At 37.9% G+C, this 23,196-nt stretch overlaps 1 protein-coding gene across 4 annotated transcripts in view; it reads left to right on the top strand.

Moving 5' to 3' along the window:
• The window catches only part of LOC150106126 (uncharacterized), a 424,317-nt gene that overhangs the window by 314,804 nt on the left and 86,317 nt on the right, over positions 1-23,196 (top strand). The gene's annotated exons all lie outside the window — the stretch shown is intronic.

The raw sequence follows: 23,196 nt of genomic DNA on the forward strand, positions 1-23,196 counted from the left end.
GGATGAGATGATTGTGATGGTAGGAACGAATGACTTGAGAGGGAATGTAATTGGGTGGCAAGAGATATGAGATTCTTGCTTGAGGTTGTACAAATGAAAATGCAGAGAGAAAAGATAGTTGCCTAGGTATGATAGTGACGAGCTGAGCAAAAGAGCAGTAATATTGAATAAACAATGTTCCCTAGTGGGGCATTTGGTTAGCGCGTGGTACTTATAAGACAGTACAGGGTAGTTGAACCGTGGAATGCATTGCCTGATAGAGTGGTGAGAGTGAGAACAGTGAACGAGTTCAAGGAGTGGTATGATAGACTTTGTATAATAAATTTAGTTTAATCCTTTATCCAAGTGTGAGCAAACAAAGTTTGCTCCTGAAAGTATCTTCAGGACTGGGTTAAGGTGGTACAACACCAGGGCAACTCGTTGCAAAGGTGGAGCAAGCTTAGCTTGCTCCACCTTTGCAATGAGTTGCCCTGGTGTTGTACCACCTTAACCCAGTCCTGAAGATACTTTCAGGCGCAAACTTTGTTTGCTCACACTTGGATAAAGGATTAAACTAAATTTATTATACTCTAACCAAGTGAAAAATAAACCTTCAACATCTTTCTCTAAATCCAGAGTAAATTATTAAAAAAGGGTGGCACACCAATTGGCAATTCCTATAGGTAGGTAGAGATGACCTGCTAATGCTTCTGCCTGATCTTCCTGATATCTCCACTTGGGCCTGGCTCCCACTGAAGAGACCTCAATAACAACAACGGGTGGCGGCTAATGATGAGAAAACGATTTACCAGATCGAAGAGAAGGGCCAGATTCTACACTCAACCCACGAAATACTCCGTCACTTTCATCAGCAGTATATCGGCATCTTCTCTGACCAGCAGGGCACAGATGACTTCAGTGAGTGCGACGCAACACGTTTTCCCGATCATCTTGGTGCCCTGCATGACAGGCCGATAACTGCAGCCGAAATAAAGGCTACGTGCAAAATGATGAAAACAAAGAAGACCCCCAGGGCCAGACGGACTGGGGATAGAATTCTATAAATCTATCTGGGAATTTGCAGTGGCAGCATTAATAAACATCTTTAACGAATTCTTCACTTCGGGAAACATCCCCGAGGAATTCGTTAAGAGCTATACCATATTTATCCCCAAGAAAGACCGAGATCGGACTTTGTCGAATAACTGGTGTCCAATCTCCTTAACCAATTTAGACTATAAGATCTTTGCAAAAATTATCTGCACACGCCTTAAGGGCGGTATCGAAAATGTAATAACAAGCTCACAGGTCTACGGGATCCCCGGTAGATCTATGGAACTCAATCTCTTCTTGTTAAGAGACTTGATCAGACTGGCTAAGGAAAAAAAATACCCCCTGGCACTTCTCTCCACCGACCTGGAGAAAGCGTTTGACAGCGTCAACCACAGGTACTTGCAGAACATCCTCCAAAAAACAGGCGTGGGCCCGAGACTTCGGCGTACAATTAAAAACATGTACGGGGAAGCCACAACCCAACTATCTATTAATGGGTTTCTGACAGAACCAATCCGCATAAAGAGAGGGGTTAGGCAAGGCTGCCCGCTAAGCCCCCTCCTCTTCTCCCTAGTATTAGAACCCCTAATCAAAAGAATTGATAACACCCCCGCAATTAATGGTATTCCACTGCCCCAAGTCTCCAGACAATGCAAAATAGTAGCATATGCGGACGATGTAGTGGCCACACTCAGAGATTCTGAGTCCATCTATATCTATCTGCACATGCTGCAAAAGTTCAGCATAGTCAGTGGTCTTCGCGTTAACGTACGAAAAACTAAAATCAAAAGTTTTTGGAAATTTCCATAGCACTGGACTTCCCTACGGTTTAACGCTATAGACACAGCCCCTAACAATACTAGGCGTGCCTTTTTCAGACACCCTAGCACTACCAATCCAAATATTGCAGGAGACAAGCAGGGACAGGATAAGGCTGTTCAAACCAACCTTTTTCTCCTTTTATGGCAGAGCGACAGTAATAAGAACAATCGTCACCCCAATGCTGATGCACACTGACAACATCACAGGCATCACACTGTCACAAGAAAAGAAATTATCAAAAGAACTCATTGATTTCTTCTGGAATGGGAGAAAACACGAAGTAAAGAAAGAATACCTACAACTCAAACAGGAAGAAGGGGGTTACGCTCTGCCCGATCACAAAAGCTTGCTACAAGCAAACACATTCAAAACCGCACAGAAGGCCTTAAACTCCAACCACATTTCTGGCCTGCTAATTAGATACTTTTTAGGACTTTTCCTCCCCCTCTTTGGAATCACGGACTATGCTGGACCCCGCTCAAGGGGGGTGCCCAAGTGGTACTGTACATTAGTTAAATCAATCACAATACTCAGAGACAGAGGAATAGCAATCCTCACACACAAACCCAAAGCAGTATACTGGGATTTCTTCCAACTTTCCAGGCGTGATACACCCAATCTCAGGACAAATAATGAAATTCTCTTCAGAAATATCAAAAACAGCTGGGGACAGCCTTTTCATCGAGATCTAGCCTGGAGAATAGCCTACAGGAGGCTCCTGGTGAAACAGGTGAAATCCTGGTATGTACCTAGCCAGTGCGACCTCTTCTGCGATGTCTGCCAGGACGTGGAAACGGTGGACCATTTCTTTTATTTTTGTCCACCAGCCCAAAACATCTGGCAGAGACTCAACACAGCATTGGGAATCCTCATGCTGATAGTAGAAGAGGTCGTATGGCTACAATTCCCCCCACCAGTCCAAAAAACCCAAAAGTTCGCTATCTTACTAATCAACGTGTTAAAATATCACATTTGGAAGGTACGGAAAAAATCCCAGGTACAAGACGCAAATTTAATGTATGCAAGAATAAGGAAAGGTTTCTTTTTCTACCTACCCAAATTTCTTGCACAAGAAAGGCACTTACTAGGAGATTTTAAATTTGTGAATCAATACTGCAAACCACCGACAATATACTTTCTTATACAGGGACGCATCAAGCCCTGTATATCTCTTTAGAACCCACAACCCCCCCCCCCCTAGGAAAAAGAATAACCACTCTGTCTTCCCTAGCCACAAAGCTTTCGCTGGCACGGTTTCTTTTACTCCAAATAAGGGGGGTAGAGCTGAGAACTCCGGCTGCGAAAGCTTACAGAGAGGTGGTCCTGCTCCTCGCGAGCGGCATCTCCCGGGCCAGTCTCTACCCCATTCTAAGTCCCAATAGTGCCAGGTCTATAAGTCCCTATTCATTTCAACTCACCAGACCTTAAGTCCTGTTATTTTATTATTTGAATTTTTTTTAATTTAAATAATAAAATTTATATTTTAAATGTATTCAAAAAAAAAAAAAAAAAAATTTCCTTTTTTTTTATTTTTTCTCTCCGGACCTTAAGTTCGACCTCTATGATCAATTCATATATTTAGCCCAGACTATAAGTCCTCAGTTTCTCAATAACAGCAGTAAAATTTAATTATCCGGAATACAAATAAGGATATTATATTTAGTAACACAAAAAGATCCTCTAAGTAAATTATTAATTTAGATAAAATCATATGCGAACCCTAGACAAAAGTCTATGTTTAACCTTTTTTTTTCTGAAATGGAGATTATGTGTTACAGACCAATTAGCCTAATACAGCTAAACAGGTTGACTGAGGCCTCTTTTACCTCCTACTATCCTACTCTATCTTACATCATACTCCTCTCTTACTGTCTGCTGACCCTCAGCACGCTTTATTCTCCAAAGGCCAATGATGAGAGACATGAACTCCCATTCTACCTCAATAAAGGTCGAAACTAGTCTGGGTAGTGGCCCTTCCCTTAGTGCATAACATTAGACATATCCGCAAGGAGATGTGTTTTGCATTATAGGAGATACTGAGATAGGAGTGTTGGTAGCTTGCTCCACCTTTGCAATGAGTTGCCCTGGTGTTGTACCACCTTAACCCAGTCCTGAAGATACTTTCAGGCACAAACTTTGTTTGCTCACACTTGGATAAAGGATTAAACTAAATTTATTATACTCTAACCAAGTGAAAAATAAACCTTCAACATCTTTCTCTAAATGATAGACTTTGTGTTTCCTAGGAAGGACTTCCTGCGATGAGTCTTTTGACTCCATGGAGGCCTGAATAATAATAATAATAATAAAATATATAAAATTGATAAAAAATAAATAAAAATCCTTATCCCATCCATATTTACAAAAACACACTATATGTTTGCAAATAATCTTTCCTGAGTGGGAACAACATTAAAAAAAATCACCATACCACTCCCAATGCCTTATACTCTCTATATACTCTCAATGGACCAAAGAGGAAGACCAGGGCAACTGGTCTTCCTCTTTAGTCCATTGAGAGTAGTAGCCACCAGGGTCCCCAGATTTATAACAGCCTGTACTCTCGGAGGGATTGAGCCCACCAGATGCCGGAGGGTTGCCAGAGGTACTTCCAGCCATGCCTGTTGCAGCATTGTTCACAACTGTGCCTTAGACGTTATCTCAGGTACGTGGCTCTGATGTTTTGCTGTACGGCATCCTAGAGAGAGATTCAATCGGATTTAAATCTGGGGACTCTGGTGGCTACTGGATGGTCCCGAACTAAGACCAAAAACAGACCATTAGCTGCAGGATGCGTGAAGGCCTAGAAATTGTATGTGATCAACCAGCACATTCTGGTAGCTTGTAGTGTTTAAGGACCTCTCCAGACACACTTAAGGGACCTAATGTGTCACATGAGGGCTCCTCAAACCATCACAAAGCCACCAACTCCTTGAACAGAGCTGACCTGACATGGCCAAGGCCTCATGCTGTCAACGCCACACCCGTGCCCTCCTGTCAGCTCGGTACAACTGATAATGGGATTCATCATACCACATGACTCTGATCTGCAGAAGCTCAGTTTTGATAGTCCCCGACACCAGGCAAGGCGTAATGCCCAATGATGTGCTGTCAGCAGTGGTACATTTTTAGGGCTTCGGCTCCTGTAGCCCATGGCATGCAGGGTATGCCATACCATTCATTTGCTGACACTGCTCAGACCTCTGACATTGAAACTGGATGTGATTTGTGCTGATGTTGCCCTGTGGTTGGTCTGGACAGTCTACGTTGACCCTGGTCAATGGCATGTGACTGGCTTCCACTTGCTACATCCATTAATGGTATACTCATGTAGACCCTTGATACCGAGGCCACAACTACCTTACATGGCATGTGGTGGATGCCAGCTGTGAGACACACTTGTAGGATTACTACAAGTGCATCCAATCCTACACTTGTAGGATTTTATCTTGTCTCATACAGTGATAATAGATGAAGGTTAATAATAGATGATAAGAAAGATAGTTACTGTTTGTTGTGGTTGGTGGATTGGGTGGTGGAGACAGAGAATTGTAGAGTGGGTGCCCTCCCATGATTTCAGATGAATCATGGAATTATGCAGAAGCTGTTGAGACTTTATGGAGGAAGTATAAAGAAAAGAATAAATATCCCTCATCAGCACAAGGTACAGGTTAGAAAGATGACAAGAGTAGTGAAGAAGTAGAAATCGGAGATGAAAAAAGATTGGCTGAAGCCTGCCACAAAGTGAAATTCTAAAGAATTCAGACATGTGGCTAGCAGAAGGAAGGGTAAATATGGAAGGTTGACTATAGTTGGTAGATATAGCAAGAGGATTACAGCTACAGGTTTATTGATATTTTGTGACTATTTCAGGTTAGGTGGGTTGACAGTAGTTTTAAATAAAAGTGGGAAATAGCAAAGCATACCAGTCATTCATGAAAATGAAGCATTTGAAATTTTAAATAAATTTGATGATATACATATGGCATCCTACAAACACTGAGCCAGCTCTATTTATTCAAATGACACAGCCCTTGAAACTGAGCTGTGGTAGTTTTACAACATCTTTTTAGCCAATGGCTACAAATCCTATAAAATGATAAAATACTACATACAACCCCTTTCCTTCCCTTGTGCAATCAACACATAAGATCACAGCAAAACTATTCACATCCCATATATTAAGGGTACCTCAAAAAAGTCAGACAAAGTTCTCTACAAATATGATCTCCATGCCACTTTCAAAAGACCCATTCAGCTGGTTTCCCTTGATGATCCATGGTGTGAAAGGTAGGATGCATGAGGATGTTTGCCTGCTCTGCTCGATAGAAAGTGTGGCTATGGCAATTAATAGGGGTGAAAGGATGGATGAGATGATTGAAAACTTGGAGGGTGCTAGAGTCACCAGAGAATGTGGCGGGGATTTTGAGCTCTTCTGAAAAAAGTGCTTTTTATTCGGTGAATAGTCTGACTTTTGTCGAGATAGATTTGTGCTACATTGTTTTTCTGGAATACGAGTGTCCTTCAGTGTTTGTTTTTGGAGTTAGTTGTTGTCGCCATATTGTGTATTTTGGTTACTGAGAAGACGGGGTCGGAATTGGATGCATGATGGTGGAAGAGAAGACAAAGATAACATAAATTTTAATTATTTAGTTTTATTTTATTTATATTTAGTATACATAAAAGTTTTGTTTGTATTTTGTTTGTACTTTTACTTATATAGTTATATTCCCTTATACTTATTTAGCGTTTAGTTTTAATAGTTCCTCGATACTATTTTGAATAATGGCAACAGGAGCAGTTAAAATTACAAATGGCGTATCACCAAGTCCTTCCCCATTTAAGGACTCCATTTTGCATGATATAATACAAGATTTTGTAGCATGTGGGACTTGTGGAATGTATGCGTCCTGGTGGTTGTATATGTGGCGGGTGAGAGAAGGGGAAATGCATATATGCGTAAAATGCAGGCAATGGGAGGAACTTGGTGAGTTAGAGATGACTATAACTGACCTCATTGAGACTATAACTGACCTCATTGAGTCAGAGGCAGGAGATTCTCCATGTGGAGAGATGAGTGGTGTCACAGAGGGCGAGAATAGCGAGAGAAATATGAATAAAATAATGAAAGCGGGGAGTATGGAAAGGTTGAAAGATTGTGAAATTTTTGGAGATGGTCTCAGTTGGGAGGATGAATGGCAAATAAGAGTGGCTGACTTGCAGAGAGAGGGAGATGAGCTGAAAGTGCAGGTGGAATGTCTAGGGAATGAGATGAGAAGTGTGAAAGATGAGATTAGGTGAATGGAGGAGATGTATGCAAGGTGAATCAGAATAGGAGTGAGAGAGGATTATGGGACTGGTAGAAGAGGAGAGAATAGGAACAGTAGAAGAGAGGGAATGAGAGAGAGAGAGTTAAGTGAATGATAGAAGAGGAGAGAATAGGATAAGTGGAAGAGAGGGAATGAGAGCGAGATATGGGAATGATAGAAGAGGAGAGGGGTGCGTAAGGGTCAAAGCTATATAACTGAGAGGAGACCTCCACATAGCCTTCAAAGGAATGCGAAGAACCAACCAGGTGTTAAGTCGGAGGAATTAACATTGTTATCACTCTATTGAGAAAAATAATGATTCATCAGAATAAAGAAGCACTTCGTAGAATTCTTAATTTGGTTTTGTTATCTTATCTTAATTTAGTAATGTGAAATTTAAATGTATTATTATTGAGTATTTGCTTGGTCTAAAATACTGTAATTGACTAACCATTTGCTGGGTATAATAATCTAAATGTGAAACGGCCGACTTCTGAGACACGTGGTGAAGTATATCTGTGATGTAGCATGGTGCTCCCCCCCTTCCACCGTAACGCTACAAGAGTTACGAAAGGATGCCACGAGCAGTGCTAAGTGCCGCGCGTTGTAGTGAAAGTATGACATACACATCGATAACGAATGAGAGAAACGGCGTGGTGTTTAGCGATGTAAGAGATGTAACGCTGCGAACCAGGATTTTAGACGTTTTCCTGCTGCTGTATTCCTGTGCCACGGAAGTCTGGCTGGTATGGAGCCTCCATGTGGATTTCCTTTGTTTGTGGAAGTTACAACCGAATGACCAAGAGAACTTACCAGTCAGAAACAAAAGCCCAGCAGATCTTAATGGTGAAAAACTACAGAGTAATTCCAGTTGAAGTATAGAGGGAAATCGTAAAGAAATCCCAAGGAAGTGTGAAGAAAAGCAATAATATAAGGTAGTAGTCTGACGAAAGAATTGATGTGGCCAAATAGAATATCCAGCAAATGGGTAAGGTGAAAACTTTATGTCTACTAACTATGGAATTGTATGAGAAGATTTTAATGTGTGTGTGTGCTGAGAGACATTTCTGTTGAACTGTTGCTGATTGAATTTTGGAGGAAATTTAATGGTGTCTCATAGATGTGTCTTGAAAGAGAATTAATTATGATTTGTTCTGGCTTAAAACTGAGATATGTGGAAAATTTGAATAGGATTGTTAAGGAGAACCTTGAATGAAATTTGATAAGTATTAAAAGAGAGATTTTAATGATTAATGATTACAGTAGAAAATTGAGATTAAGTGACTAAATGTTAGCATTTATGTTTCTGAGATAGAATTATATAAAAAGGGGAAAATTAACTATATGTATGAGAGTTTAATGATGTATATGAATTTCAGTTCAATGATTATCTAAGTGCTTCTCAGTGTAATATATGAATTATAACTGTAATTAAATGTTTTGTTTTAATGTGAATATTGTCTTGCCTGTATCTAGATCCTACTGCACTTGCCCATAAATTATAACGAACCACACACGGGCGGGAAACTGTATTAGTTAAGGTCATGACTGCAAAGTGTATATTTATAGCTGAGAAGAGTGAATGCTGACTGTGTTCTATCTCCTTGGTCCTGCATTTAGTATATCCTAGGATTCAGGGTGGCGCAGCTTATACAAATAAATTTTCTCTGAATTTGAAGAGGGATTTAGAACTAGTGCTGAGACAAAGAAATTGGCATCCGCCATTTGCAATTCTTTGTCTCACAAAACAAACAGCTTCACTCTTATCAGGGATTCGGCCAGCAGTGTAATAGAGATAAGAAAGGGCAATTTAAGGACAGGGTATGACACAACACAGGGCTTCTGACCTAATGTCCAATCCTCACCTTCTCGTGGTGCACCCTGTTAGGTATCTACATGGATACTGAATGGACGAGGATGGGCTGGTAATTTTGGATTAGCCGACCAAATTGTATTCTTATTGGCTTAAACCAAAATTTCAAATGATGGTACAACATGACAGAATTTCATGCCGGCTGGGGCGCTGCCCGGTTAAACAAGGCCCCCGTTGTTTTCGCCAGGAAACCAGGGCGAACAGCAAAAAGTCAGCTACTGGAACAAATCCTAAAACTTACCTCAACTCAATATCACCAGAGTTCAAAATCGGTACTATCAACATAAGAAGCCTGAATGGCAAAGAAACGGAGCTAGCTGAGGAATTAGATAAGTACCAGATCAACATAATAGGGGTGACTGAAACAAAAAAGACAAAAACTGGCAAGATCTTTCTGAGCAATAAATACAAAATGTTATATTCAGGCAATGACAATCAAGGAAAAGAAGGAGTAGCCATAGTATTCAACACTAAATACGAGGCTAATCTTGTTGAATGGCAGGCAGTCACAAGTAGAGTGATGTGGGCAAATATGAGAATGGGGAACTGGACAATGAGACTTATTTGTGCCTATGGTCCCACAGAAGGTTCCACTAAGGTAGAAGTGGAGGAATTTTTTGAGGCTTTAGAAAAAGCAACTGACACAACAAAAAAGGAAAAGTTGGTACTTATTGGGGATCTAAATAGCAGAGTAGGAAATGATTGTGAGACATACAAAAATATTTTGGGAAAATTTGTTGAAAAGAGCAAAGCTAATAATAATGGCAAATACTTATTGGATTTCTGCTGAGAACATGGACTGGTTATTATTAACACAATGTTCCAACATAAAAATGTGCACAAATTCACATGGAGAGAAGAGGCAAGGAATAAGAAAAGTCTCATTGAATATATTATTGTTGATAGTGATGTTTTCCCACTGGTGCAGGACACCTGAGTGTACAGTGGATTTTAAATTGGAAGTGATCACCATTTAGTCTTCAGGATAAAATTGAATTTCATATTGAAAAGAATAACATGTAAGAAAGTTTTAAAGAGAATAAAAGTTGAGCAGCTCTCAGATGTGAACTGTAGATTAAAATACACAAATATTACTCAAGAAAAAATGAAAGAGTTTGAGAGCAAGAACCAAACCTTGGAGATTAAGTAGCAAGCTCTGAAGAAAACACTGATTGATTCAGCCAGAGAGCCATGTGGTGAGGTTGTGTGCAAGGATAGAAAAATCAGAACTCCATGGTAGACACAGGAAGTTAAAGAGGCAGTGAAGGAAAAGAAAAGAGAACATGAACAAATACCACGACTGCACCATCACAAGTTATAGACAATAAATACTCCTTTCAGTAATCTTCAGATAATCCTAAACACTCAAGATAACTAATTAAAGAGTTTCGAATTCCTCTAGCAGTTACATCTGATAATTCGATCAAATCTAGGAAAAGACTCACAGGAGCTGAAAGTTCAGGAAGAACTACACGAGCAATAACAATCAATTTTGTTGTGTTATTCACAGTTGGCGATTCATCAATAAGTAATGATATTTTGTTCTTGGAGTTCACTATATTGTCTATTAATGTTTTTCTTATTTCATTTGCAATATGGCTCACATTAATGCAAGCATTTGCAGAATGAAGAATATGTCCCATGTCTAGGCCATTAAGTTCCTGTAAATTTATTTGTCTTCAAAGTTGTTAAATGATTGAATTCTCCTCGCAACTTTGTAAGCAGTATGAAACACTTTTCCTGTTATGTCTTTATTATGAGACAAAGTATTTAGGAAAACTTTCTCTAATGTTTTATTTTTTGCTTCAGATTTTATTTTTTGGCACGCTTTGTGCACTGCACTCTCCTTATGATCGTAAATCTTTTTCCTTAATGACATGAACTATTATTTGCAATATTCTCCAAAATGACTGATTTTACCATTTGCCCTCCGCTGAAATTTTCTCTCCCATGTGTTTATCGATGGAAAGACTTCCGACATCATGACACACTTTACAGCCCAACATTTTATTCTTGACATACAGTCACTCGTTTCTCTCACAGAAGTCATTTTTCTGCAAAAGTATCCAACATTCGGGCCAATCATTATCAGAATCTGCTTCCTTTTGACCACGTTCATCTTCGTTCTTGGTTTCGTGATCCTCTTTCAGTGCTAGTTTTCTGTTTTACAGGATCACAAATAGATTCAACAATTTCTGCTTCTTCAGCCTTCCTTTTTTTACTCATTGACAATAAAGTCACTGCTTATTTTACTCACTTTGAACAATGATTGCACTGATTTAACTTATATTAATTCAAAACTCATGTGAACACCTGCCTGTTGCAGAGTGAATATAAAACTCATAAACTGATATTGGAAGCAATTGGAAGTGAACACAACTTCCTGTTTCCGGTTGTGCGTACCAACCTATGAAACAGGAAAGCAGGATAACAACTTATGAGTAATCAAAACTGAAAATTCAATTCGTGAACACAGTACCATCTACCAGGATATTTATGATACATTTTGCTGTGACTAAATCACAAATTTTTAAAAACTTAAGAAAAAAAGGTGCTAGTACTGTGTACCGCCAGAAAAAATTTTCTGGAGACTTGAACTCTCTGAAGTTCAATCACCCCACAAACAGCATCAATCCATCTATCTCACTGAAAGCCTACCCCCTTCCTCTTTTTTTCCAGAACATTACCTTCTATTACTGTTCTGAGAAGGTTTTCTTTTCATCCTTTCAATGTGTCCAAAGTATTTTAACTTTCTTCTGTCAATATCCTTAAGGAACCTTAAATTCTACTAATCCTTTCCAACACCCATTTATTTGTATGCCTTTCAGTATATGATATCCTCAACAGCCTTCTGTAACACGTTTTATAATACAGTGACTCAATTGGATAAAAGTAATGGGTTTACAGTGATACTGCTGAACTTTGCAAAGGCCTTTGACAGGATACCACATGGAATTCTAATCAGTAAACTGCACCACATGGAGATGGATATAGGGTTGGTGAGATGGATAGGAGGGTGGTTGATGGAGAGATATCAGAGAGTAGTTTATTTATTCAGGAGTAGAATCCAAAAGAAGGCCTGTTACTAGTGGTGTGCCATAGGGTTCTGTTCTTGGACCATCGCTATTTAATTTGTTCATTAATGATATAGGAAAGGATCTGAGAGGAACTGTTCAGTTATTTGCTGATGATGCAAAGTTGAGTAGAGCAAAAGTGAATACACTTGAAGTCAAAATTTTGCAGGATGGTTTGGATAGATTGGCAGACTGGGCTAAGGAGAATGGATGTCAGTTTAATGTGGCAAAGTGTAAGGTTATGCATTTTGGGGTGAAAAGATTATCAGCAGTATACAACATTGGTGGAATCATACTCTAGTTAATGAAGCCAGAGACTTGGGAGTGTTAGTGTATAGGAAGTTAAAGTTTAGGGAGCACACAGCAAAAGTCACTAAAGCAGCTCATCAGATCACTTGGTTACTGTTGTCACTTGGTGCCGCCTTCCTGGCTGGCTGAGTAGTTAGCATATCTGCTCTCCAGCCAAAAGGCTGCGGGTTCGAATCCCACCGTGGGCATGGATGTTTGTGATTGTCTTTGGAAATACTAGTGGTGGTTTGGATGCAGATTCTGGATGGTAGATTGAGTTGTGAAGATAGTTGTAGAGCAGGTGCCCTCCCTTGATGAGTCTTTGGACTCCATGGAGGTGTCAAATAATAATAAGAATAATACTGAAGAATACTTTGAGTAGAGAGCAGCAGGTTATTGTTCTTCTTTATCAAGCCTTGATAAGATACCATCTTGACTTCTGGATGCAGATCTGCATGCCAGGATTTCTTGGTGATGGGAAAGCGTAGAAAGGATGCAGAGGCAAGTGGCCAAGATGGTAGCTGGTCTATGGAATGAACCTTACAAGAACAGGTTGAAGATTTGTGAGTCACAGAAACTGGTTGATAGACAGAAAAGGGGTGATTTGATTGAGACATTCAAATTACTGAGGAGTTTTTACAAGATTAATTCAGAGGAAATTTTTCAGAACAGGTGTGGTAGTGGGAGAATTAGGGATCATCATGGAAACTGAGCAAAAGTGTAGTTATCAAGGGTGTTAGAACTAGGTTTTTTACTTAGAGAGTGGTGAATGAGTGGAATAAGCTACCAGAGTCTGTTGTGAGTGCCATGACTGTGAATGAGTTCAAAGCAAAGTATGATAGATACTGTGCAAATGTTGAATAGTTCTTGCCATGATATTTAGGGAATCCCTCGATGAGTGTGAGGAGTGCTTGGAATTTCCCGTAATAATAATAATAATAATAAAAACACCACATCTCAAAAGCAGCTATCCTTTTCTTATCAGACTTCTTTAGATTCCAAGTCTCACATCCATAAATCGCTGTTGGAAAAACAACTGCATCTAAATCTTCAACTTTGTTAAGGAGAAAAGCAGTGGCATTGTACAATATTACTAATATTAGTATAACATAGCACACACACACACACACACAAGCATACTAAATATAAGTGGAAGATTTTAGGTAAAGAAGCCTAAAGTCTTAAGAGGGATGCCAGCCATGGCAATTAGACAGATGTTCTAGAAATTGTTGTTTCCCAAATCTTGCAAAGTTTCACACAACCATATTTATAAAAATACCTCACAAGATTCTTTAATTAGGAGGGAATACATTGAAAAACAGTGGCATTGTACAATATTAGTATTATTAGTATAGCATTACTTAAAATGGAGTCTGAAAACTCATCTCCAGAAGTCGAACACTCACAGACCACATTAACTATCATATCTTGCCTTAAACACATTCAATGTTGAAGCACTCACTACCCACTCGGGCAATGCTTCCACACATTCAAACTACATGCCAAACAAAAAATCTCTTTTTCATCTTTTCACTCACACCCCTTTGTACAGTTTTTCCAGAAATGATCTGTGCAATAATTCCTTTATATCTATTTGGTAAATTTTTCTCACCAAAGCTTACACATCTCAATCATATCACCCCTCCAATAAGGAAAAAAGCAAATCAGATGTGAAATTATAGAATAGTTTATGTTTTAGGGTGATGAAGATGTTATTGAGGCTGGTTAAATATTGGTATGCAAACTTGGATTGATCAGAATATAAATATTTCCTGAGAGAGTGATAGAGAGAGAGAGACCAGCATGAGTTTGTTAAGAGGAAAACTTGCTTCATTAACCTAGATACACTGTACAATGGACTTTATATGTAAAATTGGTAGATTTGTATACACAGTGGTACCTCGACTTACGAACTGCTCGACATACTAACTTTTTTCATATCTCATTTTGACCTCTAGATATGAGCCTAGATTTGAGATACGAACCATGATGCTTTTCTTTTGAAATGAACTAAAGCCTGTTTTACATTATACTTTTTTTTAACTTTTTTTATGCACGTTTAGCTGCGCGTGCTGAATCATCTCCAGTGTAACGATCGTTGTTACTACGTCGTATTTATCTGAAAAATGACGAATGCTGCACGTATTTGCTTTATTGTGTATCTATTTTGGTTTGGGTAAACAAACAATACACTTCGTGAAGTTTTTTTAGGTTTGTATTTATTATGTGTACTGTATGTATTTCTTTTTATAAGTGATGTGTTTTATTGTAGCTTCATATTTATTTTCTGAATAATCTACCTGATTATTCAGAAAATACATAATTTCACTGATCAGCGTATTATTTTCAACATGGGGCCAAAGAAAACTAAGAAAGAAGAAAAGAAGAAATTTACAATAGATATTAAGAAAGAGATTCTGGAAAAATATGAGAAAGGAGTCAGGCAAAGTGATCTGTGCAAGCAGTATGGCTTGGTCAAATTCACCATAACTACAATTGTCAAGAATGCAGATTTTTATAAGGAACTAAATGTGGCCAAAGGAGTATCTATTGTATCCTCTCAAAGAAATAAAGTTATGGAAGAAATGGAAACTTTACTACTCATCTGGATTAATGACATGCAACTGAAAGGAGATGGTGTATCTCAAAACATGATCTGTTTACAAGCTCAAACTATTTACAAAGATCTTTCACAGAACTTGCCATCCACTAGCAGTAGCAAAGACATTGGCGAAGTTTAAAGCTAGCAAAGGATGGTTTGAGAAATTCAAGAATAGAACCGGTATCCATAGTGTTGTTAGACATGGAGAAGGTTCTAGTGCTGACAAAGAAGCCGCTGAAAGGTTCGTGAAGGAATTTCAGAAACTGATGGAGTCAGAAGGTTATAGGCCAGAACAAGTTTTCAACTACAATGAAACTGGGCTTTTCTGGAAGGAAATGCCTAAGAGAACGTTCATCACTAAGGAGGAAATGTCATTGCCAGGACACATGCCAATGAAAGACAGACTAACTTTGCTTTTTGTGCCAATGCCAGTGGTGGCCTGAAGATAAAACCTCTGTTGTTTTACCACTCTGAAAATCCTAGAGTCTTTAAAAAGCAGAAAGTTAACAGGCCCAAACTCAGTGTTATGTGGAGAGGTAACAGCAGAGCCTGGGTAACCAGGCAATTCTTCTGTGAGTGGATGATAGAGGTCTTTGCTCCCACAGTGAAATGATACCTACAAGAAAAGAGTCTGCCTGAGAAAGTTCTTCTTATAATGGACAGTACTCCAGCACATCCACTACTGTTGGAAGAACATTTAGATGAAGAGTTTAATTTCATCAAAATTAAGTTCTTGCCTCCTAATACCACACCACTCCTACAACCAATGGATCAATATGTTATTTCCAACTTCAAAAACCTTTATACCAAAGCTCTTTTCCAAAGATGTTCCGAAGTTATCACCGACACAGAATTAACCCTCAGGGAATTCTGGAAGAATCACTTCAATATTCTTCATTGTTTGCGTCTTATTAGTCAGGCATTGGAAGATGTTTCTGTGAGAACTCTAAAATCAGCCTGGAAAAAGTTATGGCCCGACGAGGAACTGCACTGGAAGGACCTGAAAGTGAAATTGACATTGTACAGATACAGTTATCTCCCTGGGAAAGACCATGCATTTGGAAGTTGATGAAGCAGATGTAGAGGAGCTGGTAGAGGAGCACAGTGTTGAGCTGACCACTGAAGAGCTACAGGAGTTAAGAAAAAGCAGGAAAAAGAAAAGAATGAGTAGGAAAAGCAAATGTCTTCAGAGGACGAAGAAGACAGCAACAAAAAGGGAGCAATTCCAACATGTGATGTAAAAAAAATCGTGCAGCACTGCAGCAATTTGCAAGAATTGGTTAACAAGTGGCATCCAAATGAAGGTGTTGTTTCTAGAACCACCAATATTTTCAATGACGATGTCATTAATCACTTTAGAAGGGTGTTAAGGAAACGACAGATTCAATCAACGTTGGATAGATTTTTTTAAACCTCCCTCACTTAAGAGACAAAAAGAAGCAACTGATGACAACAAATTGAAAACTCCTGAACCACAAAAACCAGCCACAAGAAAACTGATTTTTTTTTACAATTTAATGGAAGATGATTTTCATACTAATCATGTAAAACCAGGGATTTCATAAATAAAAATTAATATGTAACAGTATACAAAATGCATATTTATAGTGTAAAAATGCATCTTCTCACTCCTTCTCCATTTCTTTGCATTTTCTTCATTTAGTTGAGGATAGTTTTTTATATTTTGAATTTTTTTTTTTTAATTTTGAATCTGGGAATGGATTAATTGATTTCCCATAACATATAATGGAAAATTGGGTTTCAAGATACATACTTTTCGAGATACGAACTCAGGAAGGAATTAAGTTTGTAAGTCGAAGTACCACTGTATATAGTTGAGGTATTCAATGAGCAGTTTATCAGTGTAATTAATCTTCATAAATGCAGCATCATGAGGAATTTGAGTGTAGAGGGTATGATGAAGGAGGGACTGATAGTGAGTGAAGAGTGTCAAAAATTAAGCAAACTTGATGTTAAAAAATAAGGTAGTAGGACCTGACAACATATCGCTGTGTAACTGGAAGCAAAGTTCTAAAAAGGTAATGGTACCATTTACATACCTGTTTAACATGAATCTTGCAACAGGCCATATCACAAAGAAGTGTAAAGAGAACAAAAATTCTTCCACTTCACAAAAGGAATGATAAGAATGACTCTACAAATTATAGGCTGATTTATGTCTCTAGGGTTGTGGTTAAGATGTTGGAGAGGTTAGTGAGGACTGGAATTCAGAATTGAGTTGATAATAGCAGTATCTTCCATATATTCCTTAACAAACCCATGCTGACCCATAGGTCAGCATGGGTTTGTTAAGGAAAGGCCGTGTCTTAGCAATCTGCTTATTTAATACATCAAGATGACAAATTCATTGGACAAGGAAGATGCATATTATTAATATGGGCTACTCCATGGAGTCCTGAGACTCATTGGGGGAGGCTCTAAACATCATGCCAAACACTAACCAACATTTGCGCAGTATCTATCATACTTTGATTTGAACTCATGGCACCCACAACAGACTCTGGCAACCTATTCCACTCATTCACCACTCTCAAAGCAAAAAATCTAGTCTTAACAATCTTGCTCAGTTTCCAAGGATGGTTCCTAGTTCTCCCACCAACATTTGCACAGTGTCTATCCTACTTTGATTTGAACTCATTCATAGTCATGGCACCCCCAACAGACTCTTGCAACCCATTTCACTCATTCACCACTCTCAGAGCAAAAAAAATCTATTTCTAACACTCTCTTGTTCAGTTTCCAAGGATGGTTCCTAATTCTCCCACTGCTATATCTGTTCTGAAAAATTTCCTGTGTATTAATCCTGTAAAAAATCCTTCAGTAATTCAGTAAAACCCCTTCAGAAATCTTTCAGCCTGCCTGGGTTGACCTAGTGGCTAGCATATCTGTTCTCCAGCCAAAAGGCTATGGGTTTGAATCCTACTGTGGGCACGGATGTTTGTGATTGTCTGGGAAAATACTAGTATTGGTGGTGCTGGGCTGTAGATGGTATTAGTGCGGTGGATGATGGTAGTTGCTGTTTGTTGTGGTTGGTGGATTGGGTGGTGGAGGCAGAGAGTTGTAGAGTGGTGCCCTCCATCTATGAGTCTTTGGACTCTTTGGAGGTTTCACATAATAATAATAATAATAATTTGTATGTCTCAATCATATCACCCCTTTTCTGCTTGTTAACCAATTTATGTAACTAACAAATCTTCAACGTCTTCTTGTAAGGTTCATTCCATAGATCTGCTAACATTTTGGTCACTTGCATCTAAATCCTCTCCACCTCTTTCTCATTGCTAAGAAATCCAGGACCAAATCTGTGCACAATACTCAAGATGGAGTCTTATCGAGGCTCGATAAAGAGGATTAATAACCTCCTTGTCTCTACTTGTCAAAGTATTCTTCAGCTACCAAGTAATCTGATGAGCTGCTTTAGCCAGTTTTGCTATGTGCCCTCTAAACTTTAACTCCTTATTCACTAATACTCCAAAATCTCTGGCTTTGTCAATTTCCTGGAGTACAATTCCATCCATGTGGTATGCAGCTGGTAATTTTTTCACCCCAAAATGCATAACCTTACACTTTGCCACATTAAACTGACATCCATTTTCCTTTTCCAGACTGTCAGTCTAACCAAATCATCCTGCAAAATTTTAACAACATCTGTATTAACTATTGCTCTACCTAATTAAGAACATCTGTATTACCTATTGCTCTACCTAATTTTTCATCAGCGACAAACAACTGAGCAGCTCCTCTCAGATCCTTTTCTATATCATTAATGTACAAATGAAATAGTAGGAGCTCAAGAGCAGAGCCCTATGGTACACTACTAGTCAAAGGCCTTCTTCTGGACGCTACTCTTGAATAAACTACTCTCTGATATCTCTCCATCAATCATCTTCTTATCCACTTTACTATCTTTGTATCCAACCCCGTTTGCTGCAATTTATTTATTAAATTCCATGTAGTATCTTGTCAAAGGCTTTTGCAAAGTCCAGCAGTATCACTGTAAATCTATTACCTTTATTGAACTCAGCTGTCACTGTATTATAAAACATGAGCAAGTTATTGAGGCACAACCTTCAGAAAACTATGCTGCCTTCCCCCATTCAGTATCCCATTTTCATTTATCCATTCCTGTATTTTGCTGTTAATCAACTTCTGTAGCACTTTGACAACAACTCTGATATGCTGATTGTTTGGTAATTGGCTACATCAGTCTTGGAGCCTCCTTTATGCAATGGAACTATATTCCACTCTTTCCACTCCCTTGAGACTAATTCATAGCCGAGAGTTTGATTAAACAATGTGGTCAAAAGCATTGACACTTCCCTAGCATCTTCACATCAAACTCGAGCTGATATACCATCTAATCCCATATTTGTATTCAAATCAAGGTAGTGTGCACCTACATTTACCTCCGTTTCCATATGACTATTTGCCTCTCTCTCTCTCTCTCTCTCTCATGGAGAGAGAGAGAGAGAGAGAGAGATAGAGATATGGAGATATTGCTCTCTCTCTCATAGAGAGAGAGCAATATCTCCAACTGGATGATATACTCTTGCAGTGTTCACTTAGTAAGTTAAGTCTACTATTTTGATTTGATATTTTAAGTATACTTGTGACATATAGATTGAATAATATAAGCACGTAAACACAAGAAGATATTTAATTAGCTAAATATTTCGGTCTGAAAATTGCAGACCATCTTCAGTGGCACTACAAGAACAGTTTTAAAAAATACAAGGTGGAATACTAACAATAGATCATTTAAAAATAGAACAAGCCACGTGATGTTATATCACTAAGTATTAAAGAGAATCTTTTTAAGCAGAGACATGAGTGAAACAAAGATATTAATTAATAATATTAAATAACAAAATTAATATGAATTAATGAGTTATCCTGATTAGACTTTCCCAGATTTTTGATACAGATATATAGTCATTCCGATTCAGGTTAGGACGATGGAGTAAGACCTCTATGCTTTCTTTGAATAAACGTTCAAATTTATAGCGGGATCTATGTAAGAGGCAAGTTTTTGACGAAAGGATGTTGTGGTTAGTTTCAATCCTGTGCTGAGCCAATCCAGATTTTTCAGGTTTGTTGTGATGAATGGAGGATTGATGTTCTTGGATTCTTTTTTCAAGAGAGCATCCAGTTTGTCCAAAATAGGAGAGATCACAGTTGCAGGGAATTTGATAAACTTCGGGAAGAGACATAGTTGAGCGTTTGTCTTTAGGAGAAGGAAGATGAGAAGATAATTTGTTAATAGGTGAATACATATCTGTTAACTCATATTTCTTTAGAATTCTTGAGATAGGTTATGAAATCCCAGAGATGTATGGAATTGGAACTCGACGTATTGAATCTTTGTTGTTTAGTGGTGGATTATAAGAATTGAGAAGATGTTGTGTACTCTTTTCGGAAAAGCCATTGACTTTCATGTGTTGTTGGATAGTAGAAAGTTCTTTCTGTAGAAAATTAGAAGTAGAACAATTAGTTTTGGCTCTTCTGATTAGACATTTTATGATTCCTGTTTTTTAACAAGGATGATGGGCTGATTCTTTAAGAATATACTGACCTGTGAACATTGGTTTCCTGTAAACTGTAGCTGTAAGAGTATTTGAAGGTGAATGGATGAGGAGAACGTCTAAAAATGATAACTGGTTGTTTTTTCAATTTCCATCGCAAACTTTATACGATGATGTAAGGAATTGATATTGTTTAAAAAAGAAGGTAAGGAGTCTTTGTTGTGAGGCCATATAGTAAAGATGTCATCTATATATCTTACCCAAAAGGATGATTGAGGGAAAATAGATGAGAAGAGGACTTTTTCTAGATGTTCTTAATAAAAGTTGGCTAAAGTAGGAGAGAGAGAACTTCCCATGGCCATTCCTTCTACTTGGCTGTAAAATTTGTTTTGACATAAGAAATATCCAGAGTGTATTACGAAATCGAATAGTTTTATAATGTCTTCTGGAAAGATGTCAGCCAGTAATTTTAAAGTCTCCTTGAGAGGTACATTTGTATATAAAGATTCTATATCAAAGCTCACCATAAGATCTGTAGGTGACAATGAGATATTTTTCAATTTTTCTAAGAAATCTGAGGAGTTTTTTAGAAAGGAACTAGAGTTGCCTATGTGAGATTTCAATAATTTAGCTAGATATTTGGCTATACAGTAAGTAGGAGAATCAATAAAATCTACTATTGGACGAAGAGGAAAGTCAATCTTATGCATTTTAGGAAGACCATAAAATCTAGGAGGTCTTGCAAAATGAGTTTTAAGTCTTTGAATTGTGTCTCTGTCTAAACTGATGACTTCATCTAGGAGAGAATTTAATTTCTTTTGTTGTCTGTTGGTTGCATCATAATCAAGTTCTTGATATGTGGAGCAATCTCAAAGTAAAAGAGAAAGTTTTCTTCTGTAATTTGCAGAATCCATAACTACTGTTGCTTTTAACTTATCAGCTTTGGTGATAATGAGGTGACTGTTTTTTGTCAAGGACTTAAAGATTTCATTTCAGAAAGAGATATGTTGGAAGGAGGAAGTTTGGCCTTAAGTAGAGAAGAAGCGACTTCTAGGCGAAGAGCATTAGCTTTATCACTAGTTAGATGACTGAGGTTCCGTTCAATGTTAACTAGGAAATCTAGATATAGCATCTTATTAGGAACAATGGTTTAGAATGGAAAAATCATGTCCTTTTGACAGGTGCAGGTTTCGCTATCAGTTAGAGGACGTCCGGATATATTGACAATCCTATTAATAGTCATCATATTTCTGATCTTCACACCTATATTTCCACAAACTTGGATCCACATCTTTCACACATAGTTCTAAATGTGGCTAAACGTTCTACTCAACGAGCATATAATAAACTAAGTCAACATCTAAACTGCAAATATGAAGCTCTTTCTTCTAAACAATTCAAGTCCCTTAAACTCCAGATAATTGGATTGTCAGTATATCCAGACATCCTCTAACTGATAGCAAAACCCTCATCCTGTCAAAAGGACATGATTTTTCTATTTCCTAATAAGATACCAGCCATACAGACCATTTTTAAATGATCTGTATGGCTGTTATAGTTATAGTATTCTATCTTGTATTTTTTAAAACTGTTCTTGTAGTGCCACTGAAGATGGTCTGCAATTTTCAGACCGAAATATTTGGCTAATTAAATATCTTTCTTGTGTTTACGTGCTTATATTATTCATACTATTTTGATTGATTCAAATTTTGATTGATTCAGTTATCTCCCTACCATCCACATTTATTAAAATCATTCTTCTATGAAAATTGTTCCTTTTACTTGCAATATATTGAAAGAACTGTTTCAGAGTATCTTTGGCATGCACTGCTAATTTCCTTTCACACTCTGCTTTTGCCTTTCTTTCCACACTTATTACCCTTCTGGCCTATGCTTTGTACTGCTCATATGTCCTGGTTATTACCAACTCAGCCGTCACTGTGAAATTCTGATTAACCACCCTAATCTCAACAATAATGGTGGCATAAAAATTCCAAGAATTTGGATGGCACATATTCAGCCTACTTAGTATCTAGCATACTTTAGGACTTGAAGCAATTTTCAGCTTTTATTGGAAACTATTCCATATCAATTGGTTGAAATTTATATGTATAATCACAGTTTTTTATTTTTATTTTATATATATATATATATATATATATATATATATATATATATAGGCCGAAACTAGTAGTGTTTTTATATTAAAACCTTTTTACTTAAATCTCAGTTCTAGTCATTCAGCTCTTCATAAAACTATGTATGTTAACCGAGTTAATGATCATTCTGTCATATATATATATATAAACATGTTGCTCTCCAGCCCAATGTAATTTTGTAACCCAACAGAAAATAATAATAATAGGACTCTAGGTTTGATGTAGTAAAGGTTTTTTTTTTTTTTTCACCAGAGGTCAGGCCAATAATTGTTGTAACAATTGGTCAGTAACTTTAGCAAACCATATAGATTGAAGTGCAGCTTGTTTCTCTGTATATATGTGTATGCTCCAGATGATGACCTTGATATGAAGGTTGAAACGTCGAGTGTTCATTTTGGTGTATATTAAACTAAAGTTTTGCTCTAACATGGTAGTTGCCTCCATAATTTTCCATAATGCATTCTGATCACCCTTCACAAAGCCGTGCTGCCCAC

The sequence above is a fragment of the Typopeltis vanoorti genome, chromosome 6 (genome assembly GCF_054136105.1).
Source record: "Typopeltis vanoorti isolate ZY-2024b chromosome 6, IOZ_Tvanoo_1.0, whole genome shotgun sequence".
In the NCBI taxonomy this organism is placed as follows: domain Eukaryota; kingdom Metazoa; phylum Arthropoda; class Arachnida; order Uropygi; family Thelyphonidae; genus Typopeltis; species Typopeltis vanoorti.